At 35.3% G+C, this 20,883-nt stretch overlaps 1 protein-coding gene across 1 annotated transcript in view; it reads right to left on the reverse strand.

The window, feature by feature from the left end:
• Nucleotides 1-20,883, reverse strand: part of PCDH7 (protocadherin 7) — a 265,627-nt gene that overhangs the window by 135,690 nt on the left and 109,054 nt on the right. The window lies entirely within an intron of this gene.

The following is a 20,883-nucleotide window of genomic DNA, read 5'->3' on the forward strand; positions in this document are numbered from 1 at the left end:
AAAAAAAGACTAAGCCTTCCTGACACAAGTAGATCAGAAGCTTATACATATGAGTGCTACTATTCTTCTGGTGAGTCTCTGACCTTTTAACGATCCCTATTCTTCAAATGGAAAGTGCTTTCACAGCAGTTTTATTTAATGCTTCGTGCTATATCAAATGCAAGGACAATAGCGAAGCAAAGTAAAACAGAAGAATGGAGAGAACAAATAATGCACATTAAAAGAACACATTAAAAATAGTTCCGACTTGTTGCTCCTTTCACTGACCTAAGAGGAAATAGTATAAACCATAGAGGACAACTACAACTGCTATGTTAAGATCCTAGATGTAAAACATATAATTTGAATATTTTCCCCCATAGTTTCTCAGTAAGATCTTTCTCTTCCACAAGTATTCAGAAGGGTGCATTTGCTGAGCTAAAACCTTTAACAATGGTTTTAAATCATGAAGAAAGTATAAAGCCATTTTGTAATAGTCTGTCCCACAAGATAACTGTCATTTGCATTGCGCTTTCATATTTTAATGGGTTGTGTGTTGTATAATTGACCATTTATACACACTAAATTACCTCAGAGAAATAACTAAATGAATACACTGTGTCATCATGGTTTTAGAGGTGAGCAACTGACTTTCTTTTATCATTTTTGTTGTTGTTTTAATTATGAAAGCAGTCATTTCTTTTCTTGTACTTCGCAAAAGTGGACTTCTAAGTACATGAAAAGATGCTGGACAATGACAGTATTTCATATCTATTGAGAGGCTCTGTTGTTTTTTTCCAATATGACTATTTTCGCATCAGCCCACTAATTTTGACAACGTTGTAGTTCTGTGACTGCATGCAGAGCTAAAGTCCCTCCTGCTTGTTTCCCAGTCCACATCAAATTATGCACATATGGCATGCTTGAGGCAGCCCTGCTTTCATCTTGTTTTATTATTATGGAAGTGTCTCTCCCAACTACAGCCCTGCACTCGTTGCTGTCCATATCTGCCCATCACTTTTTTACTTGACTGTGAGTTTTACTTTCCTTCCACAGCCATTCCTAGTTTAAGGATCTGAAAGTAAAAGTCCTTTGCAACAAGACCAGTTGTTGACCCAAGTGATCTATGTTAGGATTCAAGAGACACCATTTAATCCCACATGCTCTTTCTCTTCTGGCTAGCAATGATACAGTCAATATGTCCTCAGAAACCGCCACTAACGCTTAGATGCATGAGAAGGATAATAGTGTGAGGGATGAATAAGCCTCAGGAGGTTCTTCAAAACATCCTGCATCTGAGCACCTGGCAAACTGCATACATGCCTACATATCAGGTCAGATCAGCAAATGGGACTCCTCACAAGAGGGCTTCTCTCTCTAATGCTTCATCAGGCAAATTTTTCACCCCATTTACCCCCCAAAAGCAAATGAAGAGTTATCTGCCTCGTGTTACAAGAAGTCACAAATCTACAGTCTTCCCCTTCTTAGCAGTCTCTCAAGTGAGCACACTGGCTCTTATACCTTCTGTGAAGTCAGGGATTCAGGCTCTATGGGTGATATATACCTATAGGTATACATACTATATTTGTATTAATATAATAGTATTTATTTGTAATAAATACATACTCTTGGTTGAAGAAATCCGCTTTCAGTTAAAATGGCTGGGTGTATGGGGCTGCTGAATCACGGCCTGAACCTCTGATTAATCACCTGAGGTGAGCAATGAGTCAGCCACGGGAGCACAGGTGAAGGCAATTTACCTGTGCTGCAGGAAGGGGTGGAGCCTGGCTCCACCTCTCCTAGACCCATTTAAGAGCTGACTGCCAGTAGAGAAAGATTTCTTCTGGAGATCTACTCCACTGTAGTTTCCATCAGAAGTCCAGGTTATGGGTGTGTGTACCTATCATTTCTGTTTCCTGCTTTGGTGTAATAACATCATGGCTAAGCTCTCTATTATACCTTAACATCTGTATATTTGTTAATTGTATACTGCTATACCATAGTATTGGTAAATTCATTAATTGTACAACTGGGGACGTAAGGAATATCCAAATACTTGTTCTTGACAGAGAATTGCATTTTTATTTTAAACAAGTTCTAGTATAAAACGCAACTCTTATCTTTGAAAAGAAATGGTAAAATATAATGTGGAATTATTCATACAAGCAAAAGTAATTTGTATGTTCTCCCCCATATTGTCTACTATAACATATGAGTAAGCATACGTAATATGTACTAGTGAGTACATACATAAGATACACATTACAGAAAATTTTGAAACAAATTTAGCATGATATAAACACATTAAAGATCATCTATTTCTAAACAGTTTTTTGAAGTTCCATTTTAAGAAGATTTCTATTACTGAAAATTCATGATAGCTTTTATATACATACACATATAAAAGCTATCATGAATTTTCAGTGTGTGTGTGTATATATATAAAAGAATCCTAAATTTCCACTTGACTAGAGTTCTAGAAATGATATTATCACTTGATAAATAACCCTAACGGTTATTTTGTTTGGTCCATGGGCTGCAAACTCTGACCAAAACTTCATATAATGAAACTCTGAACACTGTAGCTACATATCAATTACTACTTAGCTCTAAACCAATGATACAAACTTTGTGAACTTACAATTTGGATATACTTAATCCTTATCCTGTAGGTTACTTATGAATATCATACTGTAACTCAGATAAGAAATTCTCTGCTAGAGATACTGTGAAGAGATTAGAAAACTTGCGCATTAAGGAGGCAGATCTCATAATTTCCCATAGTTTTGTTTGTCTGTTACCAAACCTCTGTGAGAAAACATTGAAGGATCTATTTGGAAGGCCCTATAGATCTATCTATATATAGCCATATGGTAATCTGATAACTATCAGACTCTCAGTAAACTAGAGGAAACAGTTTAGCAATCACTCTTTAAAAGATGCTAAGGGCTTTTTAGTACAGATTACAAGTGAAGTAATAAAAGCAATGCACCGTAACACAGAGCTAAACTCAATGGAACCCATTCTTAAAATAGGAAGATCCTGCCCTTTATTCAGGTTACTCCTAGGAAAACACACCTTCAGCTCTATCTATAGATAACTAGAGAGTGACACTTAGAGATCCTGGAGACTTTTAAGAATTCAAAGATGGGATGCAAAGACTATCTTCACATTTACTACACATCTAAATGGAGGAGGTAAAAAACCTCCTTGTCCAAATAAAACCACTTGCCTGGGGTCATCATGTAGCCAAGGCACGCTGAGCCACAAACATTCTGGATCATCCACAATTATTACAAGAAATAGAGATTCAACTTGAAATAGGAATTAAAAGAAATTTTCAGAGAGTTAAGCATTTATGTTCTCTTTCATACTTGATGAATGATACACATATCAATTGTATTCTATTTCTACTGCCAGTACAAATATTACAGTTCTAATCTCTATATCATTTAGATCTCAGTCCATAAAACTTTAAAGAAAACTGTATACTAATGAGATGAACTAAAGAGATGAAAGGTGGATATCAGGACTAATATTTCAAACAGATATTCATCATAATTGCAAAAATATAAACCCACATTTTAACCAGGAGTAACAAATAATGTTCTTAATTTTGTGTTTCCATTGATAACATTATGTCAGTAACATTCCACAGAAAAACTGCCACAGGAAATTTCCAAGTGCTGACAAAATAAGGCACATGCCCATGCAAAGAGAGGAGAGGGTTATGTGCGTTATGTTTAGCTTTATCTATTTTCAGTGCACAACATTAACATAGGTCCATCTGCCAGCACTGTGAATCAATGTGGTAGAATTACCTTTACCCAAATAAGCCTGCCTTTCCCAGTGAAACAGCAATCCTTAGCCTTTACTAGTTCCACAGCAATCTTTACTAAGGATAGTCCTTAGTGCTGGATTCACAGCAAACATTGTATAGTAGGAATACAAGACATCTGCTAATTTTACCGCTCTGAAAGTTTAGAATTATTTCTAATTACATCTTGTCATGGAGATGATCAGATCTCAGAGGAAAGATGAACCCTTGCATTACATCCTGAAGGTGAATCACCATTACTACTTTGATTCAGCTGTTCTTCATGAACCAGATATTTTCTTCTCCCCTTGCCAGCAGTAAGGAATAAGGCCAAGTGAGGTTCAATAAGGCCAAATGCAGGGTGCTGCACTTGAGTTGGGGCAATCCCAGGTACTTATACAGTCTGGGGGAAGATCTCCTTGAGAGCAGCTACTGCAGAAAAGGTGGTTCTGGTGGACAAAAGCTGGACATGAGCCAGCAGTGTGTGCTTGCAGCCCAAAAGGCCACCGGTGTACTGGGCTGCATTAAAAAAGGGGTGGCCAGTAGGGAGAAGGAGGTGATTGTCTCCCTCTACTCAGCTCTTGTGAGGCCCCATCTGCAGTACTGCATCCAGGCCTGGAGCCCCCAGTAAAAGAAAGATGCAGAGCTCTTGGAACAAGTCCAGAGAAGGGCCACTAAGATGATCAGAGGGCTGGAGCACCTTTTCTATGAAGAAAGGATGAGGGAACTGGGGTTGTTTAGCTTGAAGAAGAGAAGGATCCAGGGAGACCTCACTGAGGCTTTCCACTACTTGAAGGGAGTGTATAAACAGGAGGGGTAATGGCTGTTTATAAGAGTGGATAGTGATAGCACAAGGGGAAATGGTTTTAAACTGAGACGGGGGAGGTTTAGGTTAGATGTTAGGAGGAAGTTCTTTACACAGAGGGTGGTGACACAATGGAAAAGGTTGCCCAAGGAGGTTGTGGATGCCCCATCCCTAGAGGCATTCAAGGCCAGGCTGGACTGTGGCTCTGGACAGCCTGGTCTGCTGGTTGGTGACCCTGCACATAGCAGGGAGGTTGAAACTAGATGATCATTGTGGTCCTTTTCAACCCAGGCCATGCTATGATTCTATGATTCGGTACAAAAATCACTGCAGTTACGCCATATTAACTTTTTTTTTTTTTTTTTCCTGAGATACAGTGCTTATCATAGTCTGCATTGACTAACTCTATGTTAGTAAGTAAAATGACATTACACTTTGAATTCATGAAGAACCCTAATTTCACAAACAGGCATCAGGGACAGACCATGGGTAGACTAGATGAAAAGCAATATATCCATACAGTCAAATGAGGCTTAGATGTGACACTTTAATCCTGGTTCATTCCGATTATAATGACAGAAGTGTTCCTTTTATGATAAACTGAGAGCAAGTGTTTCCACCATCAATCCTTCCTCAGCCAGCTCTCTCACAATTGATTCTGGACACAAAGTAGACACACCGAAGTGTAACAAGGTGCAACAAGTATAACAAGTGTAGGCAATTTTCTGTCTTCATTGTGAATCACTTAAATAAAAATTGCAAGTTTCTATCAGGCCTCCCTGCTTTTGCCACACCTTCACCTCAACAGCTGCAGGGTTTTGAAAACTTTTTAAACAACTATAAAATACAATCCAGGAATAAACTTAAGTTGAGAAGCATAAAAATTAGTGCAAGCTGAATACTCAGCTAAATCAAGCTTTCTTATTTTGAATAGTTCTACTAGTTCACTCAGCATTAGCTTGGGCATTAACCAAACCCCTGCAAGATCAGCAGTTAAAGCTCTTGTTTTCTTTTCACTCAAATTAGGTGACTTCTGTCTTTGAAGCACACATGATATCTTAGGCTTTGATTTAAGTTAGCCAAGGAGCTGTCTAGCTCAGATTTTTCACAGAAGCACAGAACAGATTACACTGGAAGGCACTATTAGAGGTAATCAAGTCCAACCTCCTTGCTTAAAGCAGAATCACCTGCAACACTTTGCACTGGGCCATGTCTAGTCAGTTTTGAATTCCTATGAGAATGGAGACTCCACAGTCTCCCGGAGCACTGCCAGTGTTCTTCCACTCTCACAGTAAAGACTGTTTTTATTTTTACATTGATTATTTTTTTTTTTTTTGTTATTTGAGTGTGTGCCAAAGAACAGAAAGCGCCAGTGATGAGTCATACCTAAAAAATGTTATAATTCCTGTTAGCTTCACAGAGTCAATCAATGTCAAGACTAACACAACAATTCTGAGGTATGTATAAGATAGATCTTAAAAAAAAAAAAAGGCAGAAGAGTTAAATCAACTCATCATGTAAGTTCAAAGAGGTTTTTTTAAGCCCTTGAATTTTGATAAAACAAGTCATTATCCTTTTCTTTCTATTCAATCTTAATTCTGGAAGTTTGTTGAAAGACAACAAAATATTAATGAACAATTACTATTTTACATTAATAGATCCAATCCACACAACTCTTTCTTCCCTTCAAATGACCTATTTCTACTGTTCTAACTTTCTATTGCTGTGGTTAATATAAACTTGACAGGAAATAAAATTAAGAGGCATTATTTTTCAGTGACAAGACTGAAACACCTGAGACAAGTACTACAACAGGAGAGGAGAAGAGGAGAAACACACTCACAAGAATAACCGATTTTTTTTCTTATAAACTTAGCAAAAGGTAGTAATGATTGCAATTTCAGACAGAAGTTGAATAAAATCAGAAATACTCTGATATTAAAAGCTCTCTAGCAAGCATCATCTATGCTATCAAATAAGAACTCTACAAACAAGAACACTCTGCATTATTGTCCTTTATATTGGTAACATTTTCATTAATCTGAGGAGTCTATGAGCTCCTGGTCATGAACCAGAAATGTATTTCGTTCGTTCTGTATAAAAATGAAACACAAATCTACTAATATCTATTCGCCTATGCCCAATGCAACATGTTAAAATTTTGTTCATGACGCATTTTCCATTATGGGTTTCTTTACTTTCTTTAAACATATATTTTTCCTTTTAAATTCAATGTTTTTTCTCAAATATTACCTCTCACCCCTATCCAAATTTGCCTTTATGAATCAGAAAAAAATGATTTCTCAGCACCCTAATATCCTATCTGTGTTCACTAAGTACGGTCCTCATAACTTTCACCTTTTTTACAAGTAAACAAACAAAAGGCATGCTTACTGTTTCCATGAAGATTAACAGAGAAGACATAAATAATATGAAAAGCACCCCTTTCTCAAAGATACAATACTCTTTACTGATAGAATCCTTATATCAGAATATAAGACAAAAGTTCATTTACAAAGATTAAACATTTACGTGGCTTTTAAAGAAAGCCAATATTCAAGCATTTCAGAAGAGCTCTTCTTGGTAGCTGTTAAAAGATAAGCATAAAGAACTCAAGAATAAGCGAGAATTTGCGACATAGATTCAAAATAATTTCATTACACTATTTTGCCTTCTTATGAAAATACATTTATTGTCAAGTTATCACGTAAGTAACCCACTGTTTGTGAATTGTAAGAACCAAGAAACTATGTCCCTGAATTGCTCTCTTATTTTTTTTTATTCTATGAGAAAGTGGAAGAAGTACTCTGTCTTCTCAAGAACAATCAAAATATAAGGTAAGACAGAACAGGTTGTTCAGAGAAGTTGTGAATTCCCCCACCCTGGAGGCATTCAAGGCCCATCTGGATGGAGCTTTGAGCAACCTGATCTAGTGGGTAGTGTTCCTGCCCATAACAGGGGGCTTGGAACTAGATGATTTTAAAGGTCCCTTCCAACCCAAACACTCTATGATTCTATGATAAAATTTTTATCTTATTTCCTTCTATTTTCTCAAAAAGGGTTTGTCCTAAATCTTTCATGTAGATTAAGCACACCTTCAGTGGATCTAGATTTTTTTTTCCTGAACAATGCAAAGAGCATTACATTTCATTATTCAACTTCAGATTTTCTAATATTGTTTATCAGGCTTTTCTGAATTTTCTTTTTGTTTGACCAAAATGTACTGTTAAAATGCAAGAACAGTATACCTTAGCTAAGTGTCATTCAAGTACAATATTGTACCACTCATTACCTACATCTTCTAAATGGCTAATATATTAAATTTTCTTCACTTTCGTGACCCTATCTTTCTTTTTTTTCTTAGCAAATTTGGAAAGGCTGCTTCTCTTTTCTTGGAGGTGGTTTTTGTTTGTTTGTTCATTTGTTTGTTTGTTTTACTAAGTAAGTCAAAATGGGCATGATAGAAATAGTCCAATTAAACACTACTCACCCATATACATTTATCACTTGAGGTCCTGTACACATTTTATTTCATGTAGCTATATATGTACATGCACATATTTAGAATTACAAAACAGTATAGAATAGATTCATAGATTCATGCTCTATACAGTATTTTTGTTAACTTCTCTTTAATACTTTAGTTCATATTTGGTATAAGCTATAGAAATTCATCTTCTTGTCATCCCCAAATAATGCACTTGGCTATCTTCGGAAGAACTACCTTAAAGCAAATAAATTGGACTCTTTTTGAACAATTAAAATGAAAGATATGATACAAGAGCATACTGGGATAGCTTAAATTAACTGGAGCTCAGTTTACAGGATCAGAATAGGCCAACCCTAAGAAATCTCCACAGGGAAAAAAAAAACTATTTAAGAACATTAGCCTTAATACCCACAGATCATTCTTTTCCCATCATTCTAGGAGGACTGCTCCAAAAGTAATACCTCTTACTTTATTATGTTTGCTCATGATGCAAGAAGCAAATATTCATAGTATGGCAGTAGAGGTTGAATCTTCCCACCAATATTACATTTTGTTGCTGTGTGACAGGTGGCAGCAGAGGGGTTATCTGATTAAATGGCATCTGACATGGAAGTGTGGATGAAGCAAAGGTGTGTCATTGAAATTCTCCATGTGAAAAAAATTGCACCCATTGAAATTCATCAATACTTGCTGGATGCTGATGGAGACAAAACAGTGGATGTGAGCACAGTGAGGTAGTGGGTGGTCTCTTTCCACAGTGGCAACAGTGGATGTGGAAGAGAAGCCACATTCCAGACAGCCATGCAGTATCTTGATCAGCTCCATGTGAATTGGCAGATTATGACCAGAAAACTGTACAGAGCTGAAATCAGCTTCAGTGCACTGGAAATGATGGTGGCAATGTTTGTCAAGACCTATAGAACTATATAGAACTATAATATGAGGCTAAAGGTGGCAGTTTCCTCGATTGCATCATTACCAGTGACAAGACATGGTACAGCCACTACAAACTGAAACGAAAACAGATGTCCATGGAGTGATAACACATGAATTACCCATCAGAGAAAAAAATCAAGAGGCAGTCCTCAGCGAGTTCAACTTGAACACTGTATCACCAAACTGAGGGCTTGAACTTCCAATCAGGCCAGAGAAGATGACAGTCTTTCTCTTGCAACATGATAATGCCACAGCTGATACCAGTTTGAAGACCATGAAACACACTGCTAATCTTGTCTGGATTGTCCTACCACACACACCAAATAGTCCAGATTTAGAACCTTCTGATTTCCACCTGTTCAGAACAATGAGAAATGGACTACATGGCCAATATTTTCCTAGTAGCCACACAATTAGCAGTGAAACTTGGTCATCTCCACTGGTGCAGACTGGTAGGAAAAATGCATAGTTTATGGTAGTGACTGTTGTAGAATATTGTTTTGTAGCTGAGAATTTGCTTTATCAAACACTATTATTGCACTCTTTTCGGCTGCTGCAGTTTCCTTGAAAATAAATAGGAGGCATTACTTTTGGAGTGGTCTACATATTTGCTAATGTAGGCATAGACATTTAAAAGTTATTTTCTTGATGTTTTGTTTCACTGCACAAAGTGAGACTGCGAGGGGACCTTTGCCAGAATGTCACTGAAATTACAGGTCCAGATCGCTAAAGCATATAAAAATCTTTCAAAACATCAAGCTTTAATATCAACAAAGCACTAATGCATAAGAAGTAGTGCCTTCTGCAATGCATCTCCTTCTAAATAATGAGCTCTATTTCTTCTGCTAAGATTAGATGAAACATTTTTAATACATTGCTACTAGACCACAAAGTTCAGTATAGAACTCAGTAGATAAATTAAGAAAAAACAACTATCAATAAAGATTTGAATTATTAATGCATACATCACATCTTTTGTTCTTAAATCTCACATTTTGATTGCCTTTACCTGGTGTCATTATTAAAAAAGATTAATTTTTAATATTGAGAATGTATGTTTTTAGTGATTGTTCACAAGAGACTCAGGTCCTGTATGAATGAGGAGAGTCAAAGTATTTCACTTAAGGAAAATTCAGTAATAACTCTCAGAAGAGTAGTATCACATTCTAAATGTACATGAATACATACAGCAAGCACTTCAAGTCTTGAAAGCTCAGACATGTAAATACAGATTTTCATTTTTAGGTATTTTTATAGTAATCACCGAAACTGTATCAATGCTGACATACTTTCCAACATATGTAGTCAAAATGTTTTCCAAAATAAGGTAATAGGCTCAATTTTTATAGTATTCGCATGTCTCATGCATCATGTAGTCCTCAATTTGCTATTCATTATTACTTTACTTTTTACTGTTTACAATACATTAAGCTAGGCTGTCTAGATTATTCTCTAAACATAAATATATTAAATATAAAAGTATATTGTTTTTTGAAGAGTTGATTTAAGGACACGTTTTGTACAATGAGCAATTAAAAAGGCATAAAATCTGAGATAGCCAACATGCTTCTGTATAAGAATTGGAAGGATGGACTATAGAAATGTTTCCCTATCCAGGAAAATATTTATAAGAATGAAAATATTCCTCACTGAATATGAGGTAATTTAAATTACTTACATAACTTTTAGATCTCTAAAATTATATGAAACAAATGCTGTTCTTGAACATTTTAGCTAAACAACTTATAATAATAAATATGCCACAAGTTTAAAATTTCAACAGGCCATTGAAATGGGAAGCTGTTGCCTTACACTTGATTTAATTATTATTTTGAATGTATCTAATACAGTAAAGGTGACTTAAATAGACTACTCATAAGTATTGGAATATTTATTTGTGGATGCTTGAAACCAATTTTTACGTAATTATTACTGAATGAGAAAACAGTATAATGTAATAACAACACTTTTTTTTTTTTCAAAAGCCTTGTGATGAAGTTTTATGAAAACAAATTTTAACTCATGTTAAATAAACCGAGTATGTGTTAACTGATACATGCTACGGCCAGTTAGTAATAAAAGCATGATTATGAGGAAAGGGCTAAAAAACAACAGTGTGGACTGTACTAATTACTTGAATAGACATACTTCCATTATCCTTATAATAGATTACCATGTATGCAAATGCATGCAATTTCATTTTCATTTTCACATTCCAAATCAAAATATTTTTTACCTTTCACTTCAAGCTTTGACCCAAAAATAGACAACTTTTAGAAAGTCACTTCTTAAGATTCTAATCTTAATAAAACCTTGAAGTTATGTATATGAATAACAATAAAATTATTATGCATAAAATACTATACTAATAATACAGAAAATTATGGCTCATAATAAAAACAATGTGCTGATAGATAAAATTTTGTAGTTTTATTTTCATAAGAACCCTACTAAACTATAATCATCAAGGAAGTTGAAGCATTCTGGAGCTAATTAGCCTGAAAGTGCACTTCTTCACTAAAAATGTGGTTACACATGTAAAATTGGTTATGACCAATTTAACAACATTGAAGTCTAAAACACTGAGTTATCTATCAATATGTAACAACATATTAATTATGAAAAAGTATTTTGAACAGTTGCCAAATGGAGCATGCATTTCAGTAACTATAACTACAGAATGGCACAAGGATTCCCTGTCAAAAGATTCAGAGAAGAGTTGAGATTGGAAGGAGCCTCTTGGATGTCCAGTCCCTTGCAAGACTATTTCAGAAGAGAAAAAAGCTGTGTAAAAATACTTCCAAATATTATGTTTTTTTCTCGCCTGAGAGAAAGTTGTATGAATTTTGATTATCAAGAATGTGTATTTACAATAGCTAATGTTTCATTAGTCTTTTTAAGCACCCCAAAAATATGATAGTAGAAAGGAATATGGCCTTGGCTTGATATATGGCTGGTTTTCAATGCATATTTCAAATATAACAGAAAACAAAGGACTTACGATACATTCTGTTATGTGTCTCATAAAGGATGACTTCTAATTATAATTCATTAAAATCTAAATTTTTATGTAGACATTCAGCAACCTGCCAATCACGTATTTACAGGAATCGACATAGTGCACTGAGTACACTATTCAAGACACAAAGTTCTAAAACAAGAACTGGAGTTTCTGTTATTTTATTCCAGAGCTATTAACCAAATAGGTAGCTTTCAATGTCATGAGGAAAAAGCAGACCGATGTATTTCCTAGAAGAAAACATAGGCCAAGAGAAGTGTACCGTGAGTGAAGGATGATTCAAAGTAGTCAGGACTGTCTTTTCAGAGAGCCAAATTCATCCTCTCCTCATTGTTCTCTTTCTCAAATACTCAGCTAAGAATGTGTTTAATGCAGTGACTTCAATTCAAGAGACTTACTCTAACACTTGCTATCAGTTCCAAAGAGGTTTTAAATATTAAAATGTTATAAAAAGGTGCCAAGTTGAAATAAATATTCACCGGTGAGGTGGTTTCACATTTAGACACGTTAAAATTTTGACTAACCTTTCTTCACGTAATTTTATTCTTTCAATGTACAGAGTCATGCGATACATAAAATCTGGGCTTTTGGATAATTAGGTGGGATAATTACAGAAAAAGAGTAACAAAATTATTTAGTCAAAACATAGCTAAAATCAGATTTTCTTTTTCATTAAATGATCTAGTTTTTGCAGTATCATAATTTAGAAAGAAATGAGAATCACACAATGAAAATGTCTCATAATTCATAAAAGAATTATTAAAATATCAAAATTCTCCATCAAATCTGAAATGTCATTCTCCAAACAGTCAGAATGGCCTGCAGGTTTTGATGAATCACACTTTTAGCAAGTACTGGGATTCTCCTAGGAGATAATCACTTATATGAATCACCAGGGAAAGTACAACTCTTCAAACTTCCTCTCTGAACATAGAAGAAATAGCCTTTCTAAAAAATGTATCTGGGCTTAAATCACCACCTGTCTTCATATGTTGAAGTGTGATGTCACGTGAGCAAGTTCAAAAAGACTCGCAGAAGAAGGCTGCTCTCAAACTTAAGTGTTTTCCATCTCCATTCATACTACACAATATAGATGAATATGTGCAACTTCCATTTTGAATTTTGCAACTTTCATGATTAATTCCACTATTTATTTTTAATTTTCTGATGTGAATGAATGAGAGGTCTATTGTAAAGTCCAGAATTAAACATAACTCTCACATTTGGTCGATTTTATTGCTGCCGCTAGGTCATCGGAACAAGAAAAATACTTATCACTGTATCAGCTTTATTTCTCTGCCTTTCAAAGGAGAAACATTTACATTTGCATAAATTCTTCTAGATAAGTGGTATAGATAAGATGTTTGTCTTTTCACTTCAGGACAAGGAAAGAAGTAACTCTGGACATATTTAGGGGAAACAAATTTTGAGCTGAATTCCCTTCCAAAAAAAAAAAATTAATACTTCAAGAATTTTAAAGTGGAAAAAGAATTCAGTACTTGCACTGCTTTAAATGAGATTTGAATGAATTTATTATAATTGAATTCATTCTGTTATCTTCATCTTATGCTTTTTTGGATTCTTGGTTATTATATTATTATAGGTTATTGCACCAAAGCAGAAGTAAAACTATGAAAACTATGGTCTGTATATAACTCAATTTATAACTCATTCAGAACTATATTAACTGAGATTTTTGCTTGTTTGTTTTAGATTTCATGCCTTCAAACACTGTGTTGGCTGTTTCACAAGTTTGTCAATTCAAGACAATGATTAACCTTGTACCTTTCCATATTGTGATTACCCTGAGTTTGTAAGTAGACATCGAAATTTTATTGAAGAAACTTCTAGAAACAGAAATGGCAAAAAATTGTTTTTTGAATAAACAGAATTCCTGCTAGAGGCTGCAATATTCCTAAGAGCAAAGAGGATACTGCTGGCTTCCATATTTATTATTTGGTTTTTTTTTTTTTTTTTGAAAAATTGCTACAAAACCTCTATGTAGGTATGTGGCCAGCAGCACAATTAGAAATATTCAAACAATCTGTTCAGTGTTGCATATGAAACACAGCAACATGCTCCAATGCAAAAGATCTTTTAATTGTTTCCAAAGTATAACTGTATGCAAATAAATGCAGTAAAAAAAACTTGCAGGTGAGAAGTACAAAACTAGAGGCATTACAGAAACTTGAAGAGTATATTCTACGTTTACTCTTATCTCTCCTTGTGTCCTAGAAGAAACAAGAAAGAACATTTTTTTGGCACTATCTAAATTCTGCCCAACAAATATCTAACAACATGGCAAAGGTAGATATTTTAAGACACGCACAAAGATATCTGATAAGTCATATATAAATCAAAACAAGGTTTAGTGTGCTGAAAGACTATCCTATTTGTTTAAATTTGTTGAAGCCCAAGAAAAATATGTAAGAAGTTTTCTCATGTTCCCATGCTTTTCTATCCCTTTTTAAATAACACAAAGAGCTGTTCTTTTAGGTATACAAGTATCTGAAATTTCTCCTACACAGATGAAAACACTTGCAGTAGATTTATATTTCCATGAAACACTTTAAAGTATGTATGTTTCAACAATGTATTTTTCAGTAACACTGATATTTCTAAATACATTATAACTGATTTGAATTCTTTTCCCTGCAAGTGGTGTGATACTGTGATACCTAAAATGTCATTTCAGGGTAAGTAATACAAGACAAGTTTAATTCATCTTTTGTAAAACAATAAGGAAGTATTTTTAGACTTTAAAACATTTCTGTTTGACATTTTCAAAATAAAATATTTTGCCTTTCTCATTCAGAACTTAACTGTATGTTAAACTGAATTAAGCAAGGCATTTTTATAAAACATAAACAATTTCCAGAAACATTTTTAATCTTTAGTGATTCCTGCAAAAGCCATCTGAAAAAGACCTAATACACTGAGATTTTTTATTGAATAGGAAATCTCTCCCTACTGAATCCTACAGAAGATAATTTTTCTCACAGATTTATCTAAAATGTACACATATAGCCCTTCAGGAAATTTAATGTATCTGTACATACCCATATGGCATAAATATGTTTAAATAAAGAATTATTTGTGTAATTTTTTTTTTTTCATCACACCCACCATTCTTGTACTTCCCATCTTCTTTCTTTTAACTGAAACCTTCCCTCTGTGCCTTATTTGTTGATCTTTGGGTTGGCAGATAGGACACAACTAGAGGCAGAAATAGCCATAATCCAGCTGGTGCCCTTTTCCCTTTTGACAGATGGACATAATTGTCAGAAATTTGTAGTATAATATCAAAGGCAAAGACATGGAAAGGCTGATTTTTTTTAGTGTTTTTGTGTGTGCATGTGTTTTTGCTACCTGAGGCCTGTGTTAGAATTCACATAATCTCAGAATGGTTGACATTGAAGAGACCTCTAGAGGTCATCTAGTCCTGCCCATGTGCACCAAGTTGCCCTGGACAATGTCCAGGAAACTTCTAAATATCTCCAAGGAAAGAGACTCCACAACCTTTGGGCTACCTGTGCCAATGTTCAACCACTCTCACAGGGAAAGTTTTTCTTTGTGTTCAGACAGAAATTCCTGTGTTCTGGTTTGTGTTCAGTGCCTCTTGTTCAAGTATCTTGCTATCCTGGACTGCATTAGGAAGAACATTGCCAGCAGGGAGATGATCCTGCCCCTCTACTCAGCATTGGTGAGGCCACAGCTGGTGTGTTCTTTCCACTTCTGGGCTCCCCAGACAAAGAAGCCAAAAGCATAAAAATAAAAATAGAAAAAAAGAGTAAACAGATTTCTGACTTGCCAAGTTTATTTTATTAATATAACAACTTATGGACTCTGTGTATTTTGGACTGAAATAAATGTCTTTAGAGATTTATCAGAAAACACTAAGGAATAATAAACATAAAAGTGTACTGGCATAAAAAGTACTTAATATGAACAACCCAGATATTTCCTACAAATTGTTAAACGATATGGTATATTTTTACCTGAGAAGCTTAGTTCACAGATAAATTATGCTAATATAGCATTATTTATAGATAATAATAATTACAGATAATTTAATCAAGGCATAGACACAGATTGAGAAAAGTAATTTCCCCTAGTACAGGGCTCTCACTCTCTCCAGAAAATCTTTATGCACTCTATCTATTACTTGTAGTTTGTGAGCATAGGATAATTATTCTTATATTACTAGACATATAGAAATCTTCCACATGTAAAGAATGATGTGCTATGCGATAATTCAGACCAGTCTAGAACAATTCACCGTATGGATGCTATGTGATGTTTATGATAGATCTATTTAATAAGTTCAGATGCCAGGTAAATAGGATAAAGCCATTCCTTATTCTGTTTTTGACACTCATTTTAGACTTAAAAGCAAATGTAAAATCAATGACAGTGGAGGTAACTAAAAGCTAAAGCATTTGTTCTGATTTCTGGCATTATTATGCATGTTTAAAAAGACTCATAACATTTGAATGTAATTTATGTGATGAAAATGATGATATTGTAGTCCTTTTAAACTACACTCCTTCAACTTCATCTTTTTTATCCTGCACTCCTAATGGAAAAACAGATTCTGAGGGATAACCAGTGATGATAGCCATTGATAAAGGAACTGCAACACTAAAATGGATACCCTCACAATGTAAGTGGACAAGGATCAGGTTTCAGGTAAAACTTTGTCAAGAACCTAGTCTGCAATCACAGGCTGACTGCTAACAACATGATTTCAATGGCACCTATGAATTTATCTCTGGGAAATAACAACTGAACTAGAATTGTTGATTCCAAAGTTCATGAAAATGCTATAGGAAAAGGATTTCTAGTAACATTTCACAATCAAATCCAGATGTCAAACTTTTTGGTATATAAGAAAAAGTAGACTTCAAAAGAAAGTAGCAGATTCAACTAGTTTCAGACTTAAAAAATGGTAAGAAAGGAGTCACAATAGAAACTTAGTATTATAGGTGCTTGCATTAACAATGCAGATAATTATCACAGAGTCACAGAATGGCCAGAGTTGGAAGGGACCTCAAGGATCACGAATCTCCAACCCCACATGCAGGGCCACCAATCTCCCCATTTAATACTAGACCAGGTTGCCCAGGGGCCCATCCAATCTGGCCTTGAACACCTCTAGGATGGGGCATCCACAACCTCTCTTGGCAGCCTGTTCCAGCACCTCACCACTCACAGTAAAGACCTTATTCATGTTTACGCTCAATAGTGCTAAAAAATGCTAATCAGATAATCAGAGCAAAAAGATTTGTACGAATTATGTTCAAAAAAACATTATCATTTAATTGCTCATCATTGTCCTGGAATATACATTTCTAAGTCACTTGTGTACTTTCAAAAATTCTGACAATTATTTAATGTTAAGTGTTTTCTCAGCATTAGCAAAATCATGTATTATTTCATGTTACAGTTTGTCCTACATTTTCACTGTTTTAGTATAAAGGCAGTTCTTTTTCTGTAAATAAGTAATTATATTTCAGTGATATCAAATATTTGTCAATCTTTCACTTTTCTGAGAAACAAGTTAAAGAGTATGACACTGTAATTTACAAGTCAGATTATAAATAAGTAATAATGAGATCTGTTTGTTATTTGTAACTAGCAATATCAAGCAATTAACAGCACAAGATCAATTTCTTCAGAGCAGTGGTGATATTTTAATTCAATTCCCATGCCGTACAAGGGTTTGTACTGACTCTATTCAAGCCAATTGAGAAATAGTCAAGCATTAGCTTACTGTAGGCTTTTGTAGATGACCAGTAACATTCCTTTTCCTATTAAGTCTATGATACCTTTATTTAAGATAAATATAAAAAATCAATTTGTGATTCTACATTTATATCATAGAATCACAGAATCATAAGGGTTGGAATATACTTCTGGAGATCACCTGCTTCAACTACCTGCTAAAGCAAGTTTCCTATAGTGGGTTACAGGAAAGCATCCAGACAAGCCTTGATTATCTTCAGAGGAGACTCCATAACTTCTCTTGGAAGCTTCTACCAGTGTTCTGTCACTGTCAAAGGAAAGAAGTTCCTTTGGATTATAATGGGACACAGTCATGGTTTTAGAAAGGGAATCTAGTATTCAGCGCAGCTTGAATGAGAGGATGCCTTACTTCATAGAAGCTATGATCATAGAATTGCAGGTTGGAAGGGACCACAAGAGATCACTGAGTTCAACCCCCCTGCTAAAGCAGGTACCCAACAACAGATCACATAGGTAGGCATCTTGAACACCTCCATAAAAGGAGACACCACAACCTCTCTGGGTAACCCATTCCAGTGCTCTGTCACCCTAACCATAAAGAAAGTTTTCCACATGTTAGTATGGAACTTCCTACATTCAAATTTTAGGTCATTACTCCTTGTCCTATCTCTGAAAAAACCTGGCCCCATCCATTCGCCTCCCACTTCCCTTGAGGTATTTATAAACATTAATCAGATTCCTTCTCAGTCTTCTTTTCCCCAGGCTGAACAGACAAATGTTACTCAGCCCTTTCTTATATGGAAGATGCTTCAGTCCCTTTATCATCTTTGTGGCCCTCTGATGGACTCCTTCTAGGAGATCCCTGTCTTTTTTCAACTGGGGAGCCCAGAACTGGACATAGTATTTTAAATGTGGCCTCATCAGGGCAGAGTAGAGGGGAAACATCACCTCTCTTGACCTGCTGGCAATTCTCTTTTAACGCACACACTGGCCTTCTTGGCCCCAAGTGTACACTGCTGCTCATGGCCCCAACCTGCTGTTCACCAGGAACACCAGGTTCTTCTCTACAGAGCTCATCTATAGAAGGTCATCTCCTAATCTGTACTGATGATGTAAGAAGGTGTGAGTGAGTTTAAAATCAGTCTTCTAAATTGCCAAGAATCTTTGTTTTATTTGACCTTCCATATCTATGAATAACAGCCTTCGTAGTATATCCAGCTCTGTGCAAATATGCCAGTGCAGGAGGACTGAAAATACAGTTACAATAATGATATTTCCTTTCTTCTAAGGTAGCTCTCAAGAGTGCAAGTTGCAATTGAAGTTTCATAGTCCACAGGAGTTTTAAGAATTTTACAATCAGTAATTCTCAAGGGTATCGGAGAACTATCTAGAGTGCAGAAAGGATGGATCAGCTTCCATACTTATTCTCAGGGAATCACAGAATCAAAGGATTATAGGAGTTGGGAAGGAGCAATGGATTTGATTTCCTCAAAAGGCTATAATTCACAAGCACATTCGGAATTAGACTCATTCCTCATAAAAGATTATGAGCAGATTTCTTGGAGTGATAAGGACTTTGTACATCCACAGAGAACTATGAGAATTGAGACTGCTTAGCATTGATCATATTCAGTTTCAAAATTAATAATTAAAAAATAAAAATGATTAATAAGAAAATCTATATCTACATGTTTTCAAGTGTGACAATCACAAGGGTTTGATATACATGCTGTTACATCTACACCTCAATATAAATTTAAATGCTCTTTAAAAAAAAGAAAAGAAAAAACCCAAACCCTAACAAATACAAAACCACAAAACAATGGAGGAACTGAATTTCGAGTCCTTGAAACACATGTGCAGTAGCAAGTTAGTACAGTATTTGCTCTTTCCAGATAACTCTCCCTTAAAGCAATTGTAAATTGTAAGTAAGCCCTTGGTATCAATAAGCCTTGAGTTTGTACAAACCTATTCTCCAACATTTGAGCCAGACAGAAACAGTAACACTTAAATTTGAAGTGAGCAAGCACAGTAGCACGTGTCTCTTGGGCATAGTAGGTCTCCAGTAAGTGAGCTAGTGAATGCTTCCTAGGGACTTAAGGGGCATGGTTAACTATTAACCTCAGCTAGCACAAGTCTCTGCTATTTAGAATGTATGCTTTAAAATTCACAAGAACAGAAAACACTTGAATGTAGGTTCGTGTCTGAGCTGACTCCCAGAGGATGGAAAAGAAAAATAGTACTGCATTTATTGAGATACTTAGATCTAGTCCTTAAGAAAAACTACTTTGCCTTCTGGATAAGTAGTACTAGAGGAGGTGCAATTTAAAATATTTAATGGAAAGAATATTCAGTCACTCTGCTCCAGAAATGATCTCTTTATTTTTAAGAAAGGTGACCAAGACCAGCACTAATTTATTTGTTTCTGGATGATCTTAGAGGTCTTTTCCAACTTCGGTGATTCTGTAATTCTACGATTCTGATTCAAATTCTATTCACTGCAATTTTACTGTGGTTTTTTTTCCTATATTTTTCACACTGCTCTATTTTCTTCTTCATGCACATTTTATGGTAATACTGATTTTTATGTTAGTCTGTGGCAGAATAAGCAAGTATATTCTTTCCCAGAGAAGCAATAATATATATATTTATTTATTATTAGCTAGCACCAAAAAAAAATAAATAAAACAAAACAAAACAAACAAACAAACAAAACCTCACTGATAATCAGAGAGAAGAAAGCACATGCAAAGAGAAAGGTAAGTCCTGACACCTGTTCTTCATTAGAAAAATTAGAAGGACAAACAATGAGGTCTTCCCAGAGCCTTCTCTTCTCCAAGCTAAAACAACTCCAGTTCCCTCAACCTTTCTTCATAGAAAATGTGCTCCAGCCCTCTGATCTTAGTGGCCCTCCTCCAGACCCACTCCAAGAGCTCCATGTCCTTCCTGTACTGGGGGCCCTAGGTCTGGACACAGTACTCCAGATGGGGCATCATGAGAGCCGTGTATAGGGGACAATCACCTTCCTCTCCCTGCTGGCTACCCTTTTTTTAATGCAGCCCAGGATACAGTTGGCTGTTTGATTAAAATGG

The sequence above is a fragment of the Meleagris gallopavo genome, chromosome 4 (genome assembly GCF_000146605.3).
Source record: "Meleagris gallopavo isolate NT-WF06-2002-E0010 breed Aviagen turkey brand Nicholas breeding stock chromosome 4, Turkey_5.1, whole genome shotgun sequence".
Lineage (NCBI taxonomy): Eukaryota > Metazoa > Chordata > Aves > Galliformes > Phasianidae > Meleagris > Meleagris gallopavo.